At 41.1% G+C, this 15,876-nt stretch overlaps 1 long non-coding RNA gene across 1 annotated transcript; it reads right to left on the bottom strand.

Annotated features, from left to right (window-relative positions):
* Nucleotides 1-3,572: 3,572 nt before the first annotated feature.
* Nucleotides 3,573-14,046, bottom strand: LOC118236095. Its single transcript, XR_004766992.1, has 3 exons — nt 13,920-14,046; nt 4,111-4,205; nt 3,573-3,635 (listed from the first exon to the last, which is right to left on the bottom strand). It is a non-coding gene; the product is annotated as an uncharacterized LOC118236095 (long non-coding RNA).
* Between the last annotated feature and the right edge of the window lie 1,830 nt (nt 14,047-15,876).

A 15,876-nucleotide genomic window follows, 5' to 3' on the forward strand; every position in this document is an offset into this window, starting at 1 on the left:
AAGTATATATTTCCCACACTATAAATTCATTTGAAAATTCAATTGCTGACGTATGAAATTGCTACAGCTATGATGGCTATTAGAGTGACGGAGCTTTGATTTACAAAATGGTGGCAAAATCAGCACCTTTGAAAGCATCACATAAGAAAATTAATTTCACCCATAGCGCAATTACACATGTTATAGGGCTTCGTAAAATTATGAAATATAATTGTAGAGAGTGGCATTCCCTCTCAGCTGAGACGAGCATTGAGAGTTCAGCCTTGAGTCACTTTAACGGTAGCACTGGAAACAAGACTCCCCAAATCAAAAGGACAGGCGAGACCCTGACCTCGACACACAGAAGGTGCGAAACGAGCTGTGACCAACAATCGCAAAACCTCCAGAGACAGAGAGAGAGAGAGAAGAGAGAGAGCAGTAGAGCCCGAGAGGGAAGCGGCCCGTGTTTCACGAGCGCACCGCGTAAAACATATGCAGGGAGAGGCAGCGGAAGGAGCCAGGGGGGAGCGCGGGAGCGAGGAGGCGATAAGCGGAGGAGGAGGAGAGGAGTACCTGGGTGCGCGGTGGAGACCTGACTTCTCTCCGGCTGCTGCCGAGCGGAGCTCAACATCTGGCCGGCCCTGCCCGCCGCGCGGCTCTGCACACGCACACGCGAGCCCGTGTGTCAGAGCCTCTGTCACTTCTTGGCAGTGGCACGGCCGAGGCTGCTGGGTAACAAATGACTGAAATATCCGACCAGATTTTCTCCACATGCTGGAGCTTGGGGTTGGAAACCGGAGCGAACGTGACCGGACCGCAAGTTTGCCCCAAAAAAACGAAAAAAAAACAACCATATGACGAAAAAGAATAGAGGAAAAAAAACAAGTTCAGAGAATGAGGGGAGAAAAGAGAGACAGGGAAGATTACAGCCTGATCCCAGTGCAAATAAAATTCCGGAATGCTAGATTTTTTGGATGGGGAGGCGAGGGGGGGGGGGGGTGGGGGGGGATGCCTGGCCTGTACATCAACAGGATTTCGGCACGCGAGGCCACGGATAACTCTGTATCACCGCACCCACTGCTCACGGATCAGACTTTCATTTATTCAGGATCTCCTCATGGGGACCGGTCTGTGTTATTGAATGGCAGCTGTGGCAGAACTGCGGACTGAGAGCATTCACCCCCACCCCCACGCCCACCCCACCCCCCACAGCAGTTCTATAAAGACACGCTCTCACACACTGAGGAGGTGAATGAAATGAAGGTGACGGGGATTTCTAGCACTCAAGGCAGTTGGAGGTCATGGAGGTCATCATGGCCTTGGGGAAGGGTGCTGTTTTAGAAGCCCCACAGGGGACTGTACCCTCCCTTGCTACCCATTAATAGTCCAACATCGTTTCCACTGAGTGTGTAACTGTTTACACCGTAACACACTCACACCACTCAGGCTGGGTAACCCTAGAACCTGGAATAATTGAATACTTAATGTTCAAAAACAATTCTATGAGTGAAACTATATACGCACCAGAAACGCAGAGAGAGGAAACATTCAGGCATGGAAGCTGTAACAAATAGAGAATACTCTGGCAGATCTCACATGCACGTTTATCTTAAACCATTTATCTTAAAGTGCCTTTGGGTCTCCTTAAAATACGTATATTTTAGAAATACACTTAGGACTAAAGATAGTACCCTGAAATATGCGTGCGTCCTACAACTATGGTATATATCAGCAGACACAATACATCTTGTTTCTCAAGAAACATTCCACAATACACGAAACATATTTTAATAGTGATTATTTAAGAGATATGATTAGCTTAATTCATATGCGAGCACATATTGCTGTTTCTCATGGGCTGCTTTTATGTACTTGTTACTTCATAGTATGTATGTAAAAAAAAAATGAGTCACTCATATTTTTTGGTTATGATACATACTGGGCATAGTATATCTGTAACGATATTGCATTTCGTACTACTTTCTTGATAATATGTATTTTTGGTTCATGTGAACTACTTTATGCAGATAAGAAAGAAACATACAGACAATGGTAGCTCAAGCTGGGCAGATAAAATAGTATCATGTGACATTTACAGCTTTCCAAAGGATAACCTCTCCTCTAAAACATCAGGGCTGATCACATGGCACCATAAAGACATTAGATAAATTATACGCAGGTAAATAAAAAGCTATACTATAGGAAGGAGGCAGTAAAAGGGGAGGGGTGAAAAAGGTTAAAATTCTCCTAAATGAAATTTACATTTACAATGAAAACACTGCCGAAATCTCTGCAAATTCCAGCGCTGCTGACAAAGTAACTCAATCTTGAATTTGAAGCAGAAAGCATTTCCTGTGGTCACGAGCTGTTCTTTACACATTCCAAAGGCTCACCGAACAAATGCTGGAAGCATTAATCACGGTGACACCATCGGCGAGTGCTATCGCCATCTCCTTCTATCGGACCAAAGCAAAGGATGCAGGAAGCCCTTCCTCTGGTCCCAGCCTGCTCGCTTTTGAGGATGAACCTAAATCAGCATCCCCCGTCATGCTGCCCAATCTCTGGGGCGCTGTTGCAGCTCGTTCACAAACATATCTCTCAGAAGCCAAGCAGTTTAAAGAAGATAGACCACCCCCCCTCCACACACACACACACACACACACAACACATCTGTGTTGTACCTGCTCCGACAGCCATTAATCGAGACTACATAACAAGCAGTGGTCTTGATGAAAATGTTTTCATTAAAATTAATTCCTTAAAAATAAAAAATGTATTCAGCTAAAATATATCAGCGCAAATGTCAGATCCTTATATAGAGTATACATTATATAAAAGTGTTGCACTTTCTACATGGTGAAACAAACGTGTACGCAAATACCCTCAAATACAAGCTGAGAATGTGCAATTTCACTAATGTGAATTGTCTGATTACAAATCTAAAATTGTGGAGTACAGAGCTAAATCAAGAAAAAAAAAATTTGTCCCAAACATTATGGAGCTCACTGTATATGAGTGCACACATATATGTTGATAGATACATACTGTATATGTGTACATTGAATTCCACCTATACCATACCATCTTCATCAACTTGCACATGGTTGTTACCACAGGATGCGATACAACTCAACAGAGAAAATAATGGAATTCACATCTAACAAGAGGTCAGCTGCCAGCGACCTTGTATACAGCCAGATTAACCCCCTAACCAACACCGTTATACATTTATCAGAGGCAGACGTAACAAAGGAAAAGTCTGCTCACTTTAATCTGGGGTAGTGGAGCATAAATGAAAAAAACTGCCGTTACCCCCAAAAGACCTCAGTCTGCCCTTCTACTCCATTCAACAAATCTCCATTGCACTCAATTTCAAATCCTGCTTGTGTCATTCCCTCTTCCCTTTTGTTGGAAACATACTTCACAGGACTACAGTAAGTTCTGACTTTTATTTGACACATATGGACAGCTCCTATAAATATAACATATCTCCAGAGGATGGAGTCAAAGTCTGCAGACTCCTCGACTCTCACAACTGTCAACTCCTGACTCTTACACTCGGTCAGGCTGCTGAGCAATAGATGAACTCCTCATGGGCCCAGATGCTTGATTTAAACTGTCCCGCTTCACAGGTAGTGCCCCCAGCCAGCATCTCACTGCCACAATCAAAAGATTGGAATTTCAGCACTTAAAACCAAAACCAAAAGTTCACTTTCAGTACACTTGCGACTCCCTAAAGAGAGCATACTGAATTTTTGACTCAATGCAGAGAAGAGGGTTAGAAGATTCTGTCAACTTCTCAAATGAAAGCACACACATACATACACACACACACACACACACACACACACACGAACACCGCACAATATGAATTACAGTAATACACTTCTTTAGCACAGCCTGCACCATATGACATCACAAGGTACCCAGTGCTGACTGATGGATCACTGAAGAACCACAACACGCCTGCATGCTCCACCAGCTGCGGTCAACCAACACAAAACCTACATGCATCCATATACACATGGACAAAATACATGGCTGATCATATCGGCACATACTCACAACTACCTCCCACCATCCAAACCTCAATAAGCCAAAGAGCACAGTCAGTGCATACTGCATACTCACTTTTGTGGGGCCTGCAGGATCTGCTCCAGTCTGAATCATGTCCCTCGGCTGACATGAGAGATCTCTCCAGCAGGGGGCGTCCCTTTTGCGCGTACCTGTGAGAAGAGTACACGTGAGTCAGGAGGATAGAGATCACAAGGTAAAGGCTATGGTTACAGTCTGATCTCAAAAATGGGAATATATACGCTTGTGTATGTGGCTATCCATGCAGCCATGTGTCTTGTGTGTATCACAACAATGATGCTGGAAGACCTATGCAGGATCTACTTTCACACCCCCACCCCCCCAATGCAGTGGGTTCTGTCACTCTTCAGAGAGAGGAGGAAGAGAGAGCATAGAGGTATGCTACCCTGTCCCCCATACACACCCTTTATTTTGGGCTTTGACAGCGAGCCCCCCACTTAGCAAGGGCCATTTCACTCCTCCGCAAATAAACAGGCCGTGCGGTCACGCCTGATCTTCGCTGCGAATGTCGGCCAGGCGAGCCGTAATTCCGTAATGATATCTGCCACCGAGGTTAACCAGTCGGGCCCTGAGATAAGCACGTCTCCAATACTCCCCGTCCCGCAGTCCACATCTGGGACTCATCATGACGCAGACAGTGGCACCGTGGCAAATGGTAGCTGAGCGTAATTACTCGCATAAGCACGTTAATGATAGTCCCGACGCAGGACAGGCCGACACCTTGTTTATTATTTATACTTTGTACAACAACAGGGCACTCTGCTTATCACTGGTCAGCACTCTGTTACCTCCTATCGAAGAGCAGAAGAGAGTTCAAGACATACTTACACAGAAACACAAAACTCAAAAAGGGTGAAAAAATAATAAAAATTGAAAACTGTGGGTCCAGTGTACCACGCTAAAATAATTGTGCACAAAGTATGTTCAAAAACAGTGGAAAGAGTTTTTTGCATGTTTGTTTGTTTGTGTGCAGACACACTCATATTTCTAGAGGGACGGCAGTGCACCCCGCAGTAAAGGTAGGCGTTCCTCAGTGCAGGCCAGGTGATGTCATGCGGTGATGTCATGGGCACTTGGCTGCCAGTATTAGGCCTCCCACTCACTGTGGCCTCAACTGCCTGCGTTGCCCGATGGAGAGTCCAGAGTCTTCCACAGCACACAGGGAGCACTGTTCCCTGCGCACACCGAGTACCACACGGAGAGACAGCGAAATGTGACATTGCGCACTGCTTAACACAGGCTGAGTAACACACGGAGAAACACACACACTGCTTAACACACCAAACACTGAATACCATACTGGAGCATACCTTCACACCCTGCTTAGCACACGCTGAGTAACACACAGAGAAACACACCACCACACACTGCTTAACACACCAAACACTGAGCAACACACTTTGACACGCGTCTCTGAAAATGAACATTCCATCCTATGACAATCGAGTGAGTCTAGTGTTGTTTTTACTCAATTTCTTTTAACTCCCCCCCCATCTCTCCACCCATCAACAGTCCACATATTTAACTTTCCACTACGCCTGGCTTGCAGCCCCCTTCACAGGCACACAGAGAACTCTTCCTTTCAAACTGACAAAACCCCCTCAAAACTACCCCCCCCCCACCCCACTGTTCCCCTTTCCAAGGACTGCACCCCCATGTGGGCCCCACTCCGTTGGGCCATGAGTGGGAAGGTGTGGACTGACTGACAGGCTCAATGCACATGCAGCAGCTCAGTGAAGTGGCGTGTAATTTCAGCCAAGGGGTTATAATTATCCAGTACTTTTCTTTTTCTTTTTTCAACCAAAATAAAACTTTCCTAAGAAAAATTGGCCTTGGTGAAAAAGTAGTGGGGTGACATCACAGGAGAATACTGTAGAGGAGAGGCAATGGTTTCTAAAAACACTACAATTGAGTCACTCTGTAAAAGGTTACTTGAGATTTGAGACTTAAAAAACACACGTGCGATGACACATCTTTTATTGTTCTGCTGGTCAGGAAAGGCAGCTAAAAGAAAATGGTAAACAAATTCATTGACAAGCCAGTAATGTTCCAGTTCTTTCCACTTCTCTTAAAGAGTGTAAGATATTTAAGACCAACAAGAGAGTATAAACCAAAACTTCAATTTGAAACCATTCCAACCACTGACCAACCATGACATCTGTTCCTTTACTTAAGTGGTTCTAACACCACCATTGCTAATGGGATCACAATCGAAAACACATATTTAAGTTAGCATTAATTTGAAAACAACATATCAAGGTTCATCACCTTTCCTTCGTTAACTGGGATAATGCAAATGAATCTAAGATTAAAAATTCACTAATGCTTGATAATAAATATAGGCTACTATGGCCCACACACTGAGGTATAAAAATTTCCACATGCATTATAATTCATATGTTTTCAGAAAATATGCAGCTGGATTCATTTTGCCCCATGTGGGTCTGATGGCAAATGACTACTTTTATCTATGCCTGATTAACATTGAGTTTACTTAAATGAAGAAATATCTACAAGCACCCCCAGTCACCAAAACACAAATGAGGGTATAGATATCCACAGTGCCTTGTAGATTCAAAGGAAACCATTTTTGTAGAGCAATGCATTTATTGTAGGCTTGCCAAAGAGAAGGGGTTCAAATCTCAAGAAGTTAAGCGGGTGGTCTTATCGGCCTGCTTTAATAGTCCTTAAAGAATTACAGCACTTAGCATATTTTCGGCAAATTAGGCACATGTGGCTGTGGAAGAAGTTGGCTAACACACGCTCTGCATATTGTTACCAGCAATGCTAACGTGCAATGCCTAATTCTTTCGCTTGAAGGACTGCAATGAATATAAAAAGTTTTGGACATGCTAAAACCAGTCTTTGGACCACAAAATTGAGAAAAAACATAGAAGACTAGCCTAGAATTCATGCTTTTGAACATATTTAAGGAAGCTTTATTGTTATTTTTTGCTACATAAACATTTATCTTTAATCTCAAGTTAAGATCAGTGAGAAATGTGTTTGGTTGTTTTTCAGTATTTTTAAAATACTTGTTATTCAGAGTTGAAGTCTAATTGCGCTGGAGGAGGTGTAAAGTTGATCCAAAGGTACAATAGTTTGTCTGTGAACAGAGCAAGCTCAGTGCTAAATGCAGCAACAGTTTCCGTACTTAAATAAGAGATTATTGTCACATTATCTTTTTTGCACTTTATGGGCTTCTGTTTCATAGGTTCTTTCATATTTTCATTAAAAACCAGTTCATTTAAAACCATTATTTTTTAAATACATGCCATGTAGTTGTGGATATCAATATTACAACAACATCTAAAGCACACTTTATTAAACATGAATAACTTCAGATCTTTCTGCTCTGCAGAGACAGAGCCCGGTCTGGCTTCTTTCAAGCAAATTGGAGTCATAATGCACAACATTCAAAACCAGCTCATGCCTGTGGTTTTGATGGCTTCTGAGATTTATTCCGCATAAAGGTTAAAAACCAATGGGAACTATGTTCACTCCCCATAAGTCTGTTACTGCAAGTCGGGTTTTTTATACTTTATTTTCTCAGACAGAGGAAGGCAATAGGGATGCTGATCCAGGCCTCTTGTAGCTGTCGTTTCAGTAAATATGGTTAGTGCGATGTCAGAGAGATCTGTCATGTGGAACACCAAACCTAGTAACCACCAGAGCTGCGAAGCAGGGAAAGCCCTAAAAATATCCTGGCCCAGAGCCCTCTCAAAGCAGCATTCAGAGAATCAGCTTTTCTGGCTTGAAGTAGGAACACAGATAATTATACATGAATGTCACTTGCATATGCAAGTACCTCCACCTGAAGAGTTTGAATGACCGTGTCGAACCTGGGCAAACCAGCTAGTGTATATGCAACATCACAACATCACGAATGGATGTTAACTATGCTAACCAAGAATCAAAATGCAAATCACAAATGCATACAGATAACATCCACAACAAGCAGTTAAATCATAAAACCATAAAAGAATTCCATAATAGCCCGAATTAATTGCACCAGATAGCAGTGCTATGGGATGGAAGCATTATCTGTATGGATATGTACAAACTATACAAATGACCACATGCCTGTGTTTGCTAAAACAACCTTTAAGTAGCATTTAAAAATAAAATAATCCTTATAATGAAAGCTATTATTAGGAGGCCTTCTGAAACATAAGTGAAGTGAAGCGTGTGCTAATCTAACCACCTCAACCTGTTGAAAAAATGCCCTAATTGAATGTATTCTCACTCAAATGCTTCCCTTGCTGTATCTGGGAACAAACCGAACTTGGTTCGCGTCGGCCTGCAGAGGGAGGGATTTTTGGCACCGCGTGCTTTCGTTAAACTTCCATTAGCTCCCGTTGACGAGTGGGCCCGAGCGGACACGCTCAGCTTTCAGCGGCCGAGCCGACGCGCGTCAGGAGAACACGGACTGACACACAAACTGGAAACCAAAGATGGCCCATAAAACGATTCCATATGAGGGACCCCCACAAAGCCGAGAAGTGATTACTTTCAGGTGGTACCCGATCTAAACCCCAGAGCCGCTCCATTTTGAACGAGCGCATGACTCACTGACTGGATTTGGGGCGACACAACATTTCTCGCTTTCTCACTTTCGCTCTCACTCCGTTTTTAAAAATTCTGCACACACATTTGTGCAACACTTGATGGTTTCTCAGCGCTGTCAAAATAAGAAGTGATTTAATTACGCTACGTGACGTGTTCTCAGAAGACGCACAACAAGAAATCACTGCAGGTGTCGTAACCTGAAGCCATCGCTATTCCCAAATCAAACCACTTCTCAGTTCTGTGTGAGTTTTTTTACACAAATTAGAGGTCCACATAAGAAGATAAGTGCTTGGGGAAGCAGGGGTGCACACGGTGTCCTCAGGTGTGGACCTAAACAACAGCAAATGCTGGACATTGATCACCTGATACCACACAAGTTCCCATCTCCGCGGAGACAGAGACGCACACCTCTCAGCCTGCTGAACGATTTTACTCATGATAAAACACCTTTAATGGGCGAGGGCTGGCCCGTGAAGCCTGTCCTTTTCCTGCAATCGCTCACACATCACAACCGTCATGAAGCCTATGCCGCTTCCAGCAGCTCAGGCCCCTGCTCACAAGTATGGTAGCAATCAGTCGAGACGCTGCAGGAAATCTAAAATTAGTTTTTACTACCTATAATGGAAGATTTACAGGATGGTTTAATTTGCAGTCTCAGGGCTAAGAAGCTTTAGCTCAGAGAACGAAAACAAAGTTTCTCACCCAGGCTTTCTCAGCCCCAGGTCTGTGTAGGCCAGTAACTCAGATCTGGCAGTCCCATACTGGGGCACACATACACACACATACACTCTCTCTCTCACACACACACACACACACGCACTCACAAACACGTGCATACGCACACGCATACACACACTCACGCTCACACAAACACACGCACACACACGCACAAACACAATACAGACACACACACACACAAACACACACACACACACGCACAAGGTTTGAATTAGACAGCCAGGCCTTCCCTCTCAGCAGGCCAAGCACAAGGTTTACCACCTCATTCCTTCCCACTTGTTCAGCCATTCCTTGCCTTCGTGGCTGCATACAGCACCATTCCTCTGGTTTTATCTGATAGCTGTTAGCATTCTTATGTGTCACAATGCATTCGCCATAACTGCCATGACACTTCACACTGAAGTTCAACGTTAAATTGGGAATTCATACATTCAGTAAACCTGGACAACAGTGTAGGATATGCTTACAGGTGAATAATTAAAGACTTATGTAAAAATTCTACATCATCTACAATACCATAAAGATCAAGTAACTAAGATTGCAATGTATGCATTAGGAAGGTAACACATTGCGATTCTTCATACTGGAGAAATACCTTATTGTTCCTCTCCAAATCTGTGAAAGACAATATCAATATGACAGTATGAGTCTAATATGCATTTCGGGAAATGGCATGTTGCTGTGAGGCTCACTTTGGGTAAAATAACCCGTGCAAGCAAATTACTCTGATATTTATATCAGTTTTACCCTTTTGGAAATTAATTCGTCAAAATAAATCTAGGGCTGTTTTAGATTAGAATACATTACATGAGACTACAGTTCACTTCACGGGAAATCAGTATAATTTTGGAATTTTTCTCATTTTAATGTTGTAATTCTTCTTTTCCCTGAGAAAAAGGCAATACGCATTTGAAAATGAAGGCTGGAGAAAATGTTTAGCTGGACCCAAACACACACAGTAAAACTGCCAGTGCTACTTCAACTCTAACAGAGTACATACAGTATGAGCTCAATAGGGACCGCATTTACTCTCTTAGAGCTGATTTAACACTGAAAATTTTACTGTGCACAAAATCAGTAGCCCTCTCAATGTACAGTATTTGATGCATTCATTCAGAAATCATTTTTAAATTACTATTTATTGCCTCAACTATTGGCCACCCCATCCATCACCCTCCACCAAAACCATACTTTTCTCAGGTAGACTCCCCCCTCTGCAGGCATTGGGGGCAGTGAGTAACTGAAGTGGAGAACATTGGAATTTTTGATTCATAGATTTAGATTGCATCTGAAATGTTGTGTGCACAGGAACAGCGCCCTTATTAATACACCCACCTCACATCTCAGCACTCCAATCACACCTACAGAATGAGCCTCTGCTCCATGCATTAAACATTTAAACATTCGGGGCCTAAAATCACTCCTGCACATGCGATCTTATTAAATCGGCCTTGGGCAAAAACCTTGATGCATTCTGCGGCTCTCAGAGTCGAGGATTATTTTCTTCTGAGGCATCCCCTTAGAAAATATGCAGTGGAGTTTTGGTGTTCGACCCGAGGTTGACCATCGGGCAGCCGGTTTAAAAGTTTGCCCATGACCAAGGCACACCTTCTGAAACCGCACTATGCTGTTCTCAGTAGCAACCATGAAATAATATAGCAATTCCATTTATGATTTCATGCAAGTCTGTTTTTTGTTTATTGACAGAGTCTATTTACTCCACGGCAACAAAAGACAGTCAACATCCTTTCCTGAAGTACCGTTTGGACAGTTGACAAATGTGCATATGGAGATTTTGCCATCAAAAAGATCAAAACATTTCTAAAAATGTGATGCAGCTGTGATGTTTGATTCAAAATCAATAATTCAACATTTATCCTTATTTTTTTACTTTCACTAAACAGTCTGGGGAGTGTAATGGTCAACAATTACATTAAACAATCGATTTATGAACAGGAAAATTGTGTTTGCAATAAAAGGTAACACAAACAATTATTCAAACATTAAACTTAAGGACAAACGATTGAATCCAGGTGCATGCAAACTGAAGCAGACTATTCAGTGAAGATTCACACTTAACTGAGAAACATATATCACTGCAAAACCAAGATTCTACGGCACAATGTTGAAGCCAATTTCTAATTGGAAAGAGGTGACGTGAAGAAGAACCATTGGCAAAACTTGACTGATGGAACAGTTGCTTTGGAAAGAAAATACATTTTGATAAGCCTGCAGAACAGAGCAGATGTTGCAAGTGTCATCTTGACCTTAATTACATATTTTCTTACTCAATTTGATAAAAAATAAAAAAACAGCAAATCATTTAAATTGTTCTGAAAGAAAATGCATATTTTCAGAAGGAAATATTTGCTCTAGATGGAAAATCATGAAGTTCTATCCAGAAAAAGCAACATTCTAGTATTCAAGATTAACCTCCCATAAAACTTGAAACTAGAGAGCCTCGCATCTTTCCAGCCAGTGAATCTTACGTTGGCTGTTTTTTTTTTAGACGGTAGATGATAGACTTCTGTGCAGAACAATTATGGGTTTGCACTGTATGGTATGCCATTCATGCGTAAAGACTGGGGAGGATCCATTGTTTTCATGGAGTTTTACCATTTGAAGTTTGCAGGTGAATATGAAATAGGTTTGGTACTTAACGTGTCATACAGTAACATGTTCAGTGATAAATAACCTTTGATGTACACTAATAGAGTACTTGAAACCCCCATCGGACTCTGTAAGAGCTGAATTAACACTGAATATACTGTGTACCTGTATCAGAAAGAATATCAACAATTTTATTTAAAGAATGTAGCAATTTAGGTACCACATGACATTATGTAAAACAAGAAAATACATTGATCTCATAACACTGATCACATCTCATTAGTGTTATGCACACAACAAGTGGTTGTTTCGCGTTCACAACATGCGATAGTTCTGTTCAAAGCTAGCCATAGACCAAATTGTCAATTGCAATATATCTAAGATAATTACAAAATTAAAATCAGCCTTGCCGTCCTTCTTTATAAAAAATCTGAAAGCAATCAAATTATCATTTTTTTTATAAGAAGAGATTATAGCTGAGAAATTAATGTAATTTTATTTGTTTGTTCAGTTATTGCTCCAAATACAACAACCATTTGTAAATGATGGAAAAGTTGTTTTATTTTAATGGTCAAGGTGGAAATGCGACAAGTTGAAGAAAACTTGTTTCATGTGATATTCATTGGGAGAAAAAAGCTCGAATACGTGATTCATTCACTCCCCCAGTACACATAACACGGAACCTGATTGGCTAGAATTTAATCCCTTTTCTCTTACATATGAACAGCAGAGGAATGCCCAAAGATATCACGATATCAAGAAGTAATCTGGAATGAGAACCGGAGTTGATGGTAAAATTCTCCATAGCCTCACCTTTAAGCATCCTCTTAATAGAAATATTTACATTTATTTTTGTTTGATTTTTTTGTTTTTACAAATCCAATCCAGTTCCCTGCAGCATCAATACCAGAAGGGTAAAGAGTAAAAAATGGCTAATGAAATTCAAGCATTGTTGGATCAAGATCGCTGGAGTAAGCCACCTCTATTCAACTTTCCCACCTTAACTTGACTTTGTAGTATTATTTGTATTACTAATATTACTACTATTACTCCTACTTTTACTACTACTACTACTTTCACTACTACTACAATCACTATTACCACACAGTGAAGTGTAGTAGTGTACCCAGTGGGACTCATATGTACCCTGCTAGAGTTAAATTAAGACTGAACATTTCACTAATACTGCGACTATTACACTAGTGGAGCTGCTCAGTGGCCAACAATAAAGGATTGTGGTTGTACTGGGCAGCTCCCAGGTGTGAATGTGTGTGAGTGTGAAGCAGGGCGTTCCTGTAAAAGAGCATCCGTGCTCAACGAACCTACCCTGGGTAAATAAAGGTTAAATAAAAAATTAAATAAAAAAACTACTACCACTACTACTACTATTATGCTAATGGGTACTGTTGTCATGGTCGTTTCATTAAAAAAATTAACAATAACAAGCAACCAATGTTTTATGTGTAAGGCAAACAGTGTATTTTTATGTGCACAGGTAAAGGCGCGATTCGATCTAACTGTTTGGCGTCTCACAAATTTATGCGAAACACCCCTTATTAATGCGCAATAAACGCAGGCTTAATATGTAGGCTAAACATAACACAATCACAAACGCTGAACAATTTATAAAAGCTATCCATAATACTGACGAAGGAAACCCACAATGCACCCACATAATGTCTCGTGTCCGTCAACAGAGACTGACTGATAGCTGTCAATGGCTGCAAGTATCTTAAAAGAGCATCTTCGCGGTAGCAAATGGTCTTGTCTGTATAGCATCATTAATCGGCGCGTCCGGTGCTTTGTAAATCGTTTTCAAAACGACTTTTTCAGAAGGCATTAGAGAAGTGTTCATGTTGAATAAAATACTGCCTTTCTTTAAAAAAGAAAATAAGAAGAAAAGTTTTTAATATATCGGTTTTACTCACGTTTAGTTTTCAGGCGAGACAAACTTTTGCTGCGATGTGTGAAATTCGTTCAGCCGGGAGAAAATTTTTTTTTAGCTTGTTTTAACCATAGATCAGCGTAGTGACCAGACTACAGCTACTATATAAGTTTAGAGCATATTGGGTATTGGGTAAGTCTTACAAAACAGCGCACTGTACGCACACAAATGAGAGAGAGAGAGAGAGAGAGAGAGAGAGAGAGAGAGAGAGAGAGAGAGAGAGAGAGAGAGAGAGAGAGAGAGAGAGAGAGAGAGAGAGAGAGAGAGAGAGAGAGAGAGAGAGAGAGAGAGAGAGAGAGAGAGAGAGAGAGAGAGAGAGAGAGCATTACAAGCTGGCAGAAATAGACTTCGAAAGAGAGATGAGGCTTGCTACAATGTAATTTACTTAACTTCTGTGGATAGGAATTTTTTTTCCGAGCGTCATTCCAGATATGCGCTACCCAGAACATTAAACCAATCTAATACTAAAAATATATGCGTTTTGTTCTAAGGAAGTGTGATGTTCAGACAGATCTGTAAATGTCTTCTTTTATTGTTATTTTATTTTTTATTTTACTTATTCCTTATTTATTATGATTTATTTATTTTCTATTTTGTTTTGGTCGCTTGTCAATTCACAGGTATTCAATGTTATCATGTATACTTATGTATAAATGTAATAATGGAAAAGAACAATGAAATGGTTTCAGAGCCGCTAGTCCAAGGCTTTGCCAGACAACCTTACATCCTGCCACCAAGTATGGCTCCTCACTGACGTCTTGTAGGTCTCTCAATGGGACAGCCACAGAAAATATTTGGCTTTTGTCCAGCCTCCATTGCCCAAACGAGCTATTTGAGATTAATGATACTGCAATTAAACCAATTTAATAGTCCCAAATTGTTTTCAAAAAGTTAATTGCTTAAAGTCTCTTCCAACAATTTGAGGTCAGAGCCCACCAGAGGATCTGTGCACACAAGCATTCATATGTTCATTCACAAAAGAAATATAAATTAATTTGTCTCACAAAAATGTTTTAAATACAGTTTCTTTAAAATGTACTAGCTGACTCCAGAAATGCAGTCAAAATTAATTATGCCCATTAAAGTTGTTAACAAAAGGCATCACTTGTGATCTGGAAATGTTAACATTGTTAATATGTTTTTCAGATGGTTGAAATTTAGCTTGGATAAAATATGTTTTTAAAGCAAAGATTGGCTAGTTAATTGTTGATTAAAATGTTTTGATGGAAATTATATTTCAGAGTCATACTGGTGAATGTCAAGAGACAGTTCAAGCATACAGTAAAATATAGATTTTCTTTCTTTTTTCTTTTTGAGGGACATGTAAATTATTTTTGCAGCGTTTGCAAGTAATGCTGGATCATTGCATTAATGTTATGTTTTATTTAAAAACTGTAATTAAATTCTTATCTGCTGATGGCCAGCCTTATTTGTATTTGTAAGTTATATTTGAATGGCTGTTTTTTTGGTAAAACAATGCTTGTGCAATGTATAACTTGGCTTTTGGTGACAATTTTTGGACAGGGTGTAGCACATAGAGGTCTGTCTGTGACAGAGGGGTGTTTTCAATGAAAGCGGAGTTATTTTAGCTCCAGACATGTTTACATTTCTGTGGTCTGGTCTCTAACTTTCCCTCTCTCCCTCTCTTTTTTCTGTTCTCATTTCAGAATGCTACACCATGAGCGAAGGCCCAATCCCCTCGCCTCCCAGACATTCCTGAAGTCTGCCAAAAAAATCAGAGGAGGGGAAAAAGAGAAATAATAAAAAGAAACACACAGAGAGACCCCCAAGTCTGGGTCAGGATAGAGGCTGTGGGTATTACCCCCCCCCCCCCCCAAGTCCCTGTGGAAGACTTTAACAGTTCTGCCTCCAGAGAGAGAGGGAGAGAGAGAGAGAGAGAGCACGAGAGAAAGAGGAGTGGGAGGGTATGTGCGTGTGCG

This window comes from Anguilla anguilla, chromosome 9, assembly GCF_013347855.1.
Source record: "Anguilla anguilla isolate fAngAng1 chromosome 9, fAngAng1.pri, whole genome shotgun sequence".
Taxonomy (NCBI): Eukaryota; Metazoa; Chordata; class Actinopteri; order Anguilliformes; family Anguillidae; genus Anguilla; species Anguilla anguilla.